The following is a 13,964-nucleotide window of genomic DNA, read 5'->3' as shown; positions in this document are numbered from 1 at the left end:
TCCACTGATGATAACACACTCTGTAAGATAAATATCCACTGATGTAAACACACTCTGTAAGATAAATATCCACTGATGTAAACACACTCTGTAAGATAAATATCCATCACTGATGTTATCACACTCTGTAAGATAAATATCCATCACTGATGTAATCACACTCTGTAAGATAAATATCCACTGATGATAAACACACTCTGGAAGATAAATATCCACTGATGATAAACACACTCTGTAAGATAAATATCCACTGATGTAAACACACTCTGTAAGATAAATATCCACTGATGATAAACACACTCTGCAAGATAAATATCCACTGATGTAAACACACTCTGTAAGATAAATATCCACTGATGATAAACACACTCTGTAAGATAAATATCCATCACTGATGATAAACACACTCTATAAGATAAATATCCATCACTGATGATAAACACACTCTGTAAGATAAATATCCACTGATGTAAACAGACTCTGTAAGATAAATATCCACTGATGATAAACACACTCTGCAAGATAAATATCCACTGATGTAAACACACTCTGTAAGATAAATATCCACTGATGATAAACACACTCTGTAAGATAAATATCCACACTGATGATAAACACACTCTGTAAGATAAATATCCACATGATGATAAACACACTCTGTAAGATAAATATCCCACTGATGATAAACACACTCTGTACGATAAATATCCACTGATGTAAACACACGCTGTAAGATAAATATCCACTGATGTAAACACACTCTGTAAGATAAATATCCACTGATGATAAACACACTCTGTAAGATAAATATCCACTGGATATTTATCTTACAGAGTGTAAGATAAATATCCACTGATGATAAACACACTCTGTAAGATAAATATCCACTGATGTAAACACACTCTGTAAGATAAATATCCATCACTGATGATAAACACACTCTGTAAGATAAATATCCACTGATGAAAACACACTGTAAGTAAATATCATCCACTGATGTAAAACACTCTGTAAGATAATATCCACTGATGTAAAACACTCTGTAAGATAAATATCCACTGATGATAAACACACTCTGTAAGATAAATATCCACTGATGTAAACACACTCTGTAAGATAAATATTCACTGATGATAAACACACTCTGTAAGATAAATATCCACTGATGTAAACACACTCTGTAAGATAAATGTCCACTGATGTAAACACACTCTGTAAGATAAATATCCATCACTGATGTAAACACACTCTGTAAGATAAATATCCACTGATGTAAACACACTCTGTAAGATAAATATCCATCACTGATGTAAACACACTCTGTAAGATAAATATCCACTGATGAAAACACACTCTGTAAGATAAATATCCACTGATGTAAACACACTCTGTAAGATAAATATCCACTGATGTAAAACACACTCTGTAAGATAAATATCCACTGATGTAAACACACTCTGTAAGATAAATATCCACTGATGATAAACACACTCTGTAAGATAAATATCCATCACTGATGATAAACACACTCTGTAAGATAAATATCCACTGATGATAAACACACTCTGTAAGATAAATATCCACTGATGTAAAACCCACTGCTGAAGATAATATCACCACTGATGATAACCGCTCTTAATATAATATCCATCACTGATGATAAACACACTCTGTAAGATAAATATCCACTGATGATAAACAACACTCTGTAAGATAAATATCCACTGATGTAAACACAATCTGTAAGATAAATATCCACTGATGATAAACACACTCTGTAAGATAAATATCCACTGATGTAAACACACTCTGTAAGATAAATATCCATCACTGATGAAAACACATCCTGTAAAGATAATATCCACTGATGTAAACACACTCTGTATGATAAATATCCCACCTGATGTAAACACTCCCCACTCTGTAAGATAAATATCCACTGATGTAAACACACTCGGTAAGATAAATAATCCACTGATGTAAACACACTCTGTAAAGATAAATATCCACTGATGTAAACACACTCTGTAAGATAAATATCCACTGATGATAAACACACTCTAGTAAGAATAAATATCATCACTGATGATAAACAACACTCTGTAGATAAATATCCAACTGATGTAAACACACTCTGTAAGATAAATTCCATCACTGTTGAAACCCTCTGTAAGATAATCCACTGATGATAAAACACACTCTGTAAAGATAAATATCCAATGATGTAAACACACTCTGTAGATAAATATCCATCACTGATGAGAAACACACTCTGTAATATAATCTCCACTGAGATAACACACACTCTGTAAGATAAATATCCATCCTGATGATAAACACACTCTGTAAGAGAATATTCACTGATGATCAAGACACCTCTGTAAGATAAATACTCATCACTGAGGATTAAACCACCGACTCTGTAAGATAAATATTCACACTGATGATAAACACACCTGTAAAAGATTAAATATCCAACACTGATGTAAACCAGCACTCTGTAAGATAAATACCATCAACTGGGGATGACTATAAACACACATCTGTAAGAATAAATATCCATCTGATGTAAACACACTCTGTAAGATAAATATCCATCACTGATGATAAACACACTCTGTAAGATAAATATTCATCTGATGATAAACACACTCTGTAAGATAAATATCCACTGATGATAAACACACTCTGTAAGATAAATATCCACTGATGTAAACACACTCTGTAAGATAAATATCCACTGATGTAAACACACTCTGTAAGATAAATATCCATCACTGATGATAAACACACTCTGTAAGATAAATATCCACTGATGATAAACACACTCTGTAAGATAAATATCCATCACTGATGTAAACACACTCTGTAAGATAAATATTCACTGATGATAAACACACTCTGTAAGATAAATATTCACTGATGTAAACACACTCTGTAAGATAAATATCCACTGATGTAAACACACTCTGTAAGATAAATATCCACTGATGTAAACACACTCTGTAAGATAAATATCCATCACTGATGATAAACACACTCTGTAAGATAAATATCCACTGATGATAAACACACTGTAGGATAAATATCCACTGATGATAAACACACTCTGTAAGATAAATATCCACTGATGTAAACACACTCTGTAAGATAAATATTCACTGATGATAAACACACTCTGTAAGATAAATATCCACTGATGTAAACACACTCTGTAAGATAAATATCCACTGATGTAAACACACTCTGTAAGATAAAAATCCACTGATGATAAACACACTCTGTATGATAAATATCCATCACTGATGATAAACACACTCTGTAAGATAAATATCCACTGATGTAAACACACTCTGTAAGATAAATATTCACTGATTATAAACACACTCTGTAAGATAAATATCCACTGATGTAAACACACTCTGTAAGATAAATATCCAACACTGATGTAAACACACTCTGTAAGATAAATATCCATCACTGATGATAAACACACTCTGTAAGATAAATATCCACTGATGATAAACACACTCTGTAAGATAAATATCCATCACTGATGTAAACACACTCTGTAAGATAAATATTCACTGATGATAAACACACTCTGTAAGATAAATATCCAACACTGATGTAAACACACTCTGTAAGATAAATATCCATCACTGATGTAAACACACTCTGTAATATAAATATCCACTGATGATAAACACACTCTGTAAGATAAATATCCATCACTGCTGATAAACACACTCTGTAAGATAAATATTCACTGATGATAAACACACTCTGTAAGATAAATATCCACTGATGATAAACACACTCTGTAAGATAAATATCCACTGATGATAAACACACTCTGTAGGATAAATATCCACTGATGTAAACACACTCTGTAAGATAAATATCCACTGATGTAAACACACTCTGTAAGATAAATATCCATCACTGATGATAAACACACTCTGTAAGATAAATATCCATCACTGATGATAAACACACTCTGTAAGATAAATATCCATCACTGATGTAAACACACTCTGTAAGATAAATATTCACTGATGATAAACACACTCTGTAAGATAAATATTCACTGATGTAAAACACACTCTGTAAGATAAATATCCACTGATGTAAACACACTCTGTAAGATAAATATCCACTGATGTAAACACCACTCTGTAAGATAAATATCCATCACTGATGTAAACACACTCTGTAAGATAAATATCATCACTGATGTAAACACACTCTGTAAGATAAATATCCACTGATGTAAACACACTCTGTAAGATAAATATCCACTAACCTAAGATAAATATCCATGATGTAAACACACTCTGAAAGATAAATATCCACTGATGATAAACACACTGTAGGATAAATATCCACTGATGATAAACACACTCTGTAAGATAAATATCCATCACTGATGATAAACACACTCTGTAAGATAAATATCCACTGATGTAAACACACTCTGTAAGATAAATATCCACTGATGATAAACACACTCTGTAAGATAAATATCCACTGATGTAAACACACTCTGTAAGATAAATATCCACTGATGTAAACACACTCTGTAAGATAAATATCCACTGATGTAAACACACTCTGAAAGATAAATATCCACTGATGATAAACACACTCTGTAAGATAAATCTCCATCACTGATGTAAACACACTCTGTAATATAAATATCCACTGATGATAAACACACTCTGTAAGATAAATATCCATCACTGCTGATAAACACACTCTGTAAGATAAATATTCACTGATGATAAACACACTCTGTAAGATAAATATCCACTGATGATAAACACACTCTGTAAGATAAATATCCACTGATGATAAACACACTCTGTAGGATAAATATCCACTGATGTAAACACACTCTGTAAGATAAATATCCAATTGATGTAAACACACTCTGTAAGATAAATATCCATCACTGATGATAAACACACTCTGTAAGATAAATATCCACTGATGATAAACACACTCTGTAAGATAAATATCCACTGATGTAAACACACTCTGTAAGATAAATATCCACTGATGTAAACACACTCTGTAAGATAAATATCCACTGATGTAAACACACTCTGAAAGATAAATATCCACTGATGATAAACACACTGTAGGATAAATATCCACTGATGATAAACACACTCTGTAAGATAAATATCCATCACTGATGATAAACACACTCTGTAAGATAAATATCCACTGATGTAAACACACTCTGAAAGATAAATATCCACTGATGATAAACACACTGTAGGATAAATATCCACTGATGATAAACACACTCTGTAAGATAAATATCCATCACTGATGATAAACACACTCTGTAAGATAAATATCCACTGATGTAAACACACTCTGTAAGATAAATATCCAACACTGATGTAAACACACTCTGTAAGATAAATATCCATCACTGATGATAAACACACTCTGTAAGATAAATATCCACTGATGTAAACACACTCTGTAAGATAAATATCCATCACTGATGATAAACACACTCTGTAAGATAAATATCCATCACTGATGTAAACACACTCTGTAAGATAAATATCCACTGATGTAAACACACTCTGTAAGATAAATATCCATCACTTGATGTAAACACACTCTGTAAGATAAATATCCACTGATGTAAACACACTCTGTAAGATAAATATCCATCACTGATGATAAACACACTCTGTAAGATAAATATTCACTGATGATAAACACACTCTGTAAGATAAATATCCACTGATGTAAACACACTCTGTAAGATAAATATTCACTGATGATAAACACACTCTGTAAGATAAATATCCAACACTGATGTAAACACACTCTGTAAGATAAATATCCATCACTGACGATAAACACACTCTGTAAGATAAATATCCACTGATGTAAACACACTCTGTAAGATAAATATCCATCACTGCTGATAAACACACTCTGTAAGATAAATATTCACTGATGATAAACACACTCTGTAAGATAAATATCCACTGATGATAAACACACTCTGTAAGATAAATATCCACTGATGATAAACACACTCTGTAGGATAAATATCCACTGATGTAAACACACTCTGTAAGATAAATATCCAATTGATGTAAACACACTCTGTAAGATAAATATCCATCACTGATGATAAACACACTCTGTAAGATAAATATCCACTGATGATAAACACACTCTGTAAGATAAATATCCACTGATGTAAACACACTCTGTAAGATAAATATCCACTGATGTAAACACACTCTGTAAGATAAATATCCACTGATGTAAACACACTCTGAAAGATAAATATCCACTGATGATAAACACACTGTAGGATAAATATCCACTGATGATAAACACACTCTGTAAGATAAATATCCATCACTGATGATAAACACACTCTGTAAGATAAATATCCACTGATGTAAACACACTCTGAAAGATAAATATCCACTGATGATAAACACACTGTAGGATAAATATCCACTGATGATAAACACACTCTGTAAGATAAATATCCATCACTGATGATAAACACACTCTGTAAGATAAATATCCACTGATGTAAACACACTCTGTAAGATAAATATCCAACACTGATGTAAACACACTCTGTAAGATAAATATCCATCACTGATGATAAACACACTCTGTAAGATAAATATCCACTGATGTAAACACACTCTGTAAGATAAATATCCATCACTGATGATAAACACACTCTGTAAGATAAATATCCATCACTGATGTAAACACACTCTGTAAGATAAATATCCACTGATGTAAACACACTCTGTAAGATAAATATCCATCACTGATGTAAACACACTCTGTAAGATAAATATCCACTGATGTAAACACACTCTGTAAGATAAATATCCATCACTGATGATAAACACACTCTGTAAGATAAATATTCACTGATGATAAACACACTCTGTAAGATAAATATCCACTGATGTAAACACACTCTGTAAGATAAATATTCACTGATGATAAACACACTCTGTAAGATAAATATCCAACACTGATGTAAACACACTCTGTAAGATAAATATCCATCACTGACGATAAACACACTCTGTAAGATAAATATCCACTGATGTAAACACACTCTGTAAGATAAATATCCATCACTGATGATAAACACACTCTGTAAGATAAATATTCACTGATGATAAACACACTCTGTAAGATAAATATCCACTGATGATAAACACACTCTGTAAGATAAATATCCACTGATGTAAACACACTCTGTAAGATAAATATCCACTGATGATAAACACACTCTGTAAGATAAATATCCACTGATGATAAACACACTCTGTAGGATAAATATCCACTGATGTAAACACACTCTGTAAGATAAATATCCACTGATGTAAACACACTCTGTAAGATAAATATCCATCACTGATGATAAACACACTCTGTAAGATAAATATCCATCACTGATGATAAACACACTCTGTAAGATAAATATCCATCACTGATGTAAACACACTCTGTAAGATAAATATTCACTGATGATAAACACACTCTGTAAGATAAATATTCACTGATGTAAACACACTCTGTAAGATAAATATCCACTGATGTAAACACACTCTGTAAGATAAATATCCACTGATGTAAACACACTCTGTAAGATAAATATCCATCACTGATGATAAACACACTCTGTAAGATAAATATCCACTGATGATAAACACACTGTAGGATAAATATCCACTGATGATAAACACACTCTGTAAGATAAATATCCACTGATGTAAACACACTCTGTAAGATAAATATCCACTGATGATAAACACACTCTGTAAGATAAATATCCACTGATGTAAACACACTCTGTAAGATAAATATCCACTGATGTAAACACACTCTGTAAGATAAAAATCCACTGATGATAAACACACTCTGTATGATAAATATCCATCACTGATGATAAACACACTCTGTAAGATAAATATCCACTGACGTAAACACACTCTGTAAGATAAATATTCACTGATTATAAACACACTCTGTAAGATAAATATCCACTGATGTAAACACACTCTGTAAGATAAATATCCAACACTGATGTAAACACACTCTGTAAGATAAATATCCATCACTGATGATAAACACACTCTGTAAGATAAATATCCACTGATGATAAACACACTCTGTAAGATAAATATCCATCACTGATGTAAACACACTCTGTAAGATAAATATTCACTGATGATAAACACACTCTGTAAGATAAATATCCAACACTGATGTAAACACACTCTGTAAGATAAATATCCATCACTGACGATAAACACACTCTGTAAGATAAATATCCACTGATGTAAACACACTCTGAAAGATAAATATCCACTGATGATAAACACACTCTGTAAGATAAATCTCCATCACTGATGTAAACACACTCTGTAATATAAATATCCACTGATGATAAACACACTCTGTAAGATAAATATCCATCACTGCTGATAAACACACTCTGTAAGATAAATATTCACTGATGATAAACACACTCTGTAAGATAAATATCCACTGATGATAAACACACTCTGTAGGATAAATATCCACTGATGTAAACACACTCTGTAAGATAAATATCCACTGATGTAAACACACTCTGTAAGATAAATATCCATCACTGATGATAAACACACTCTGTAAGATAAATATCCATCACTGATGATAAACACACTCTGTAAGATAAATATCCATCACTGATGATAAACACACTCTGTAAGATAAATATCCATCACTGATGATAAACACACTCTGTAAGATAAATATCCATCACTGATGTAAACACACTCTGTAAGATAAATATTCACTGATGATAAACACACTCTGTAAGATAAATATTCACTGATGTAAACACACTCTGTAAGATAAATATCCACTGATGTAAACACACTCTGTAAGATAAATATCCACTGATGTAAACACACTCTGTAAGATAAATATCCATCACTGATGATAAACACACTCTGTAAGATAAATATCCACTGATGATAAACACACTGTAGGATAAATATCCACTGATGATAAACACACTCTGTAAGATAAATATCCACTGATGTAAACACACTCTGTAAGATAAATATCCACTGATGATAAACACACTCTGTAAGATAAATATCCACTGATGTAAACACACTCTGTAAGATAAATATCCACTGATGTAAACACACTCTGTAAGATAAAAATCCACTGATGATAAACACACTCTGTAAGATAAATATCCATCACTGATGATAAACACACTCTGTAAGATAAATATCCACTGACGTAAACACACTCTGTAAGATAAATATTCACTGATTATAAACACACTCTGTAAGATAAATATCCACTGATGTAAACACACTCTGTAAGATAAATATCCAACACTGATGTAAACACACTCTGTAAGATAAATATCCATCACTGATGATAAACACACTCTGTAAGATAAATATCCACTGATGATAAACACACTCTGTAAGATAAATATCCATCACTGATGTAAACACACTCTGTAAGATAAATATTCACTGATGATAAACACACTCTGTAAGATAAATATCCAACACTGATGTAAACACACTCTGTAAGATAAATATCCATCACTGACGATAAACACACTCTGTAAGATAAATATCCACTGATGTAAACACACTCTGAAAGATAAATATCCACTGATGATAAACACACTCTGTAAGATAAATCTCCATCACTGATGTAAACACACTCTGTAATATAAATATCCACTGATGATAAACACACTCTGTAAGATAAATATCCATCACTGCTGATAAACACACTCTGTAAGATAAATATTCACTGATGATAAACACACTCTGTAAGATAAATATCCACTGATGATAAACACACTCTGTAGGATAAATATCCACTGATGTAAACACACTCTGTAAGATAAATATCCACTGATGTAAACACACTCTGTAAGATAAATATCCATCACTGATGATAAACACACTCTGTAAGATAAATATCCATCACTGATGATAAACACACTCTGTAAGATAAATATCCATCACTGATGTAAACACACTCTGTAAGATAAATATCCACTGATGTAAACACACTCTGTAAGATAAATATCTACTGATGTAAACACACTCTGTAAGATAAATATCCACTGATGTAAACACACTCTGAAAGATAAATATCCACTGATGATAAACACACTGTAGGATAAATATCCACTGATGATAAACACACTCTGTAAGATAAATATCCATCACTGATGATAAACACAGTCTGTAAGATAAATATCCACTGATGATAAACACACTGTGTAAGATAAATATCCACTGATGATAAACACACTCTGTAAGATAAATCTCCATCACTGATGTAAACACACTCTGTAATATAAATATCCACTGATGATAAACACACTCTGTAAGATAAATATCCATCACTGCTGATAAACACACTCTGTAAGATAAATATTCACTGATGATAAACACACTCTGTAAGATAAATATCCACTGATGATAAACACACTCTGTAAGATAAATATCCACTGATGTAAACACACTCTGTAAGATAAATATCCACTGATGTAAACACACTCTGTAAGATAAATATTCACTGATTATAAACACACTCTGTAAGTTAAATATCCACTGATGTAAACACACTCTGTAAGATAAATATCCAACACTGATGTAAACACACTCTGTAAGATAAATATCCACTGATGTAAACACACTCTGTAAGATAAATATCCATCACTGATGATAAACACACTCTGTAAGATAAATATCCATCACTGATGTAAACACACTCTGTAAGATAAATATCCATCACTGATGATAAACACACTCTGTAAGATAAATATCCACTGATGATAAACACACTCTGTAAGATAAATATCCACTGATGTAAACACACTCTGTAAGATAAATATCCACTGATGTAAACACACTCTGTAAGATAAATATCCACTGATGTAAACACACTCTGTAAGATAAATATCCATCACTGATGTAAACACACTCTATAAGATAAATATCCACTGATGTAAACACACTCTGTAAGATAAATATCCATCACTGATGTAAACACACTCTGTAAGATAAATATCCACTGATGTAAACACACTCTGAAAGATAAATATCCACTGATGATAAACACACTCTGTAAGATAAATCTCCATCACTGATGTAAACACACTCTGTAAGATAAATATCCACTGATGTAAACACACTCTGAAAGATAAATATCCACTGATGATAAACACACTCTGTAAGATAAATCTCCATCACTGATGTAAACACACTCTGTAAGATAAATATCCACTGATGTAAACACACTCTGAAAGATAAATATCCACTGTTGATAAACACACTCTGTAAGATAAATCTCCATCAATGATGTAAACACATTCTGTAAGATAAATATCCATTGATGTAAACACACTCTGTAAGATAAATATCCACTGATTATAAACACACTCTGTAAGATAAATATCCACTGATGTAAACAATAACACATATGCATCACATGAAAATAGCACTTGACACACACAGAAACCACACAGAGTTTAAAAAAAATAAGACAATTTAATCACAGAGAGTATGTACATTCAAACTGACATACTACATATTCAATTCACGTCTTGAGATTTAAAAAAAACAACAACATACAAATGTATTTGTTGAGTAGGCTTTTAGCCAATTTGATTTCATATGGAAATGATGACAAACAAAACGTCACATTTTCATTTTCAGCAGAGGTGTAGTGCTGCCAGAGTGCAGAGGAGCGGCGCTCCCTCACTTTTTAAAATGTGACAATACACAGAGCTGGAAAAACTATTTCTGGACAAATTCATTCTGATAAATGATTTTTAATCACCACTAAAATCCCATGAAAAACGACAATGACAAATCAAATAAATATAGAGTATGTAGCAGCCTTGTTATAAATGGTGATTTCTACCCTGTCTTTTCTCTGTATAGTAGCCTAGAGTTAAATGGTGATTTCTACCCTGTCTTTTCTCTGTATAGTAGCCTAGAGTTAAATGGTGATTTCTACCCTGTCTTTTCTCTGTATAGCAGCCTAGAGTTAAATGGTGATTTGTACCCTTTCTTTTCTCTGTATAGCAGCCTAGAGATAAATGGTGTTTTCTACCCTGTCTTTTCTCTGTATAGCAGCCTAGAGATAAATGGTGATCCTACCGTCTTTTCTCTGTATAGCAGCCTAGAGATAAATGGTGATTTCTACCCTGTCTTTTCTCTGTATAGCAGCCTAGAGATAAATGTTGATCCTACCCTGTCTTTTCTCTGTATAGCAGCCTAGAGATAAATGGTGATTTATTCCCTGTCTTTTCTCTGTAATGATATTAAACTATATGGACAGTGTCCTGCTCTCCTAACACTGTAATGATATTACACTATATGGACAGCGCCCTGCTCTCCTAATACTGTAATGATATTAAACTATATGGACAGCGTCCTGCTCTCCTAACACTGTAATGATATTAAACTATATGGACAGTGTCCTGCTCTCCTAACACTGGAATGATATTAAACTATATGGACAGTGTCCTGCTCTCCTAACACTGTAACGATATTAAACTATATGGACAGTGTCCTGCTCTCCTAACACTGTAATGATATTAAACTATATGGACAGTGTCCTGCTCTCCTAACACTGTAATGATATTAAACTATATGGACAGTGTCCTGCTCTCCTAACACTGTAACGATATTAAACTATAATGATATTAAACTATGTGGACAGTGTCCTGCTCTCCTAACACTGTAATGATATTAAACTATATGGACAGTGTCCTGCTCTTCTAACACTGTAACGATATTAAACTATATGGACAGTGTCCTGCTTTCCTAACACTGAAACGATATTAAACTATAATGATATTAAACTATATGGACAGTGCCCTGCTCTCCTAACACTGTAACGATATTAAACTATAATGATATTAAACTATATGGACAGTGTCCTGCTCTCCTAACACTTTAACGATATTAAAATACACTGCTCAAAAAAATAAAGGGAACACTAAAATAACACATCCTAGATCTGAATGAATGAAATAATCTTATTAAATACTTTTTTCTTTACATAGTTGAATGTGCTGACAACAAAATCACACAAAAATAATCAATGGAAATCCAATTTATCAACCCATGGAGGTCTGGATTTGGAGTTACACTCAAAATTAAAGTGGAAAACCACACTACAGGCTGATCCAACTTTGATGTAATGTCCTTAAAACAAGTCAAAATGAGGCTCAGTAGTGTGTGTGGCCTCCAAGTGCCTGTATGACCTCCCTACAACGCCTGGGCATGCTCCTGATGAGGTGGCGGATGGTCTCCTGAGGGATCTCCTCCCAGACCTGGACTAAAGCATCCGCCAACTCCTGGACAGTCTGTGGTGCAACGTGGCGTTGGTGGATGGAGCGAGACATGATGTCTCGCTCCATGAACGGGTGGGCCAGTCCATAGCATCAATGCCTTCCTCTTGCAGGAACTGCTGACACACTCCAGCCACATGAGGTCTAGCATTGTCTTGCATTAGGAGGAACCCAGGGCCAACCGCACCAGCATATGGTCTCACAAGGGGTCTGAGGATCTCATCTCGGTACCTAATGGCAGTCAGGCTACTTCTGGCGAGCACATGAAGGGCTGTGCGGCTCGCCAAAGAAATGCCACCCCACACCATGACTGACCCACCGCCAAACCGGTCATGCTGGAGGATGTTGCAGGCAGCAGAACGTTCTCCACGGCGTCTCCAGACTCTGTCACGTCTGTCACATGTGCTCAGTGTGAACCTGCTTTCATCTGTGAAGAGCACAGGGCGCCAGTGGCGAATTTGCCAATCTTGGTGTTCTCTGGCAAATGCCAAACGTCCTGCACGGTGTTGGGCTGTAAGCACAACCCCCACCTGTGGACGTC

The 13,964-nt window shown here is 33.5% G+C and overlaps 1 protein-coding gene across 1 annotated transcript in view; it reads left to right on the top strand.

Annotated features, from left to right (window-relative positions):
* Positions 1-13,964, top strand: part of LOC115178195 (zinc finger protein 658B-like) — a 1,063,446-nt gene that overhangs the window by 377,519 nt on the left and 671,963 nt on the right. The gene's annotated exons all lie outside the window — the stretch shown is intronic.

Source organism: Salmo trutta, chromosome 38 (assembly GCF_901001165.1).
Source record: "Salmo trutta chromosome 38, fSalTru1.1, whole genome shotgun sequence".
NCBI classification, from domain to species: Eukaryota; Metazoa; Chordata; class Actinopteri; order Salmoniformes; family Salmonidae; genus Salmo; species Salmo trutta.
The sequence above is the reverse complement of the archived record's forward strand: the minus strand, read 5'-3'. Positions and strand labels throughout refer to the sequence as shown.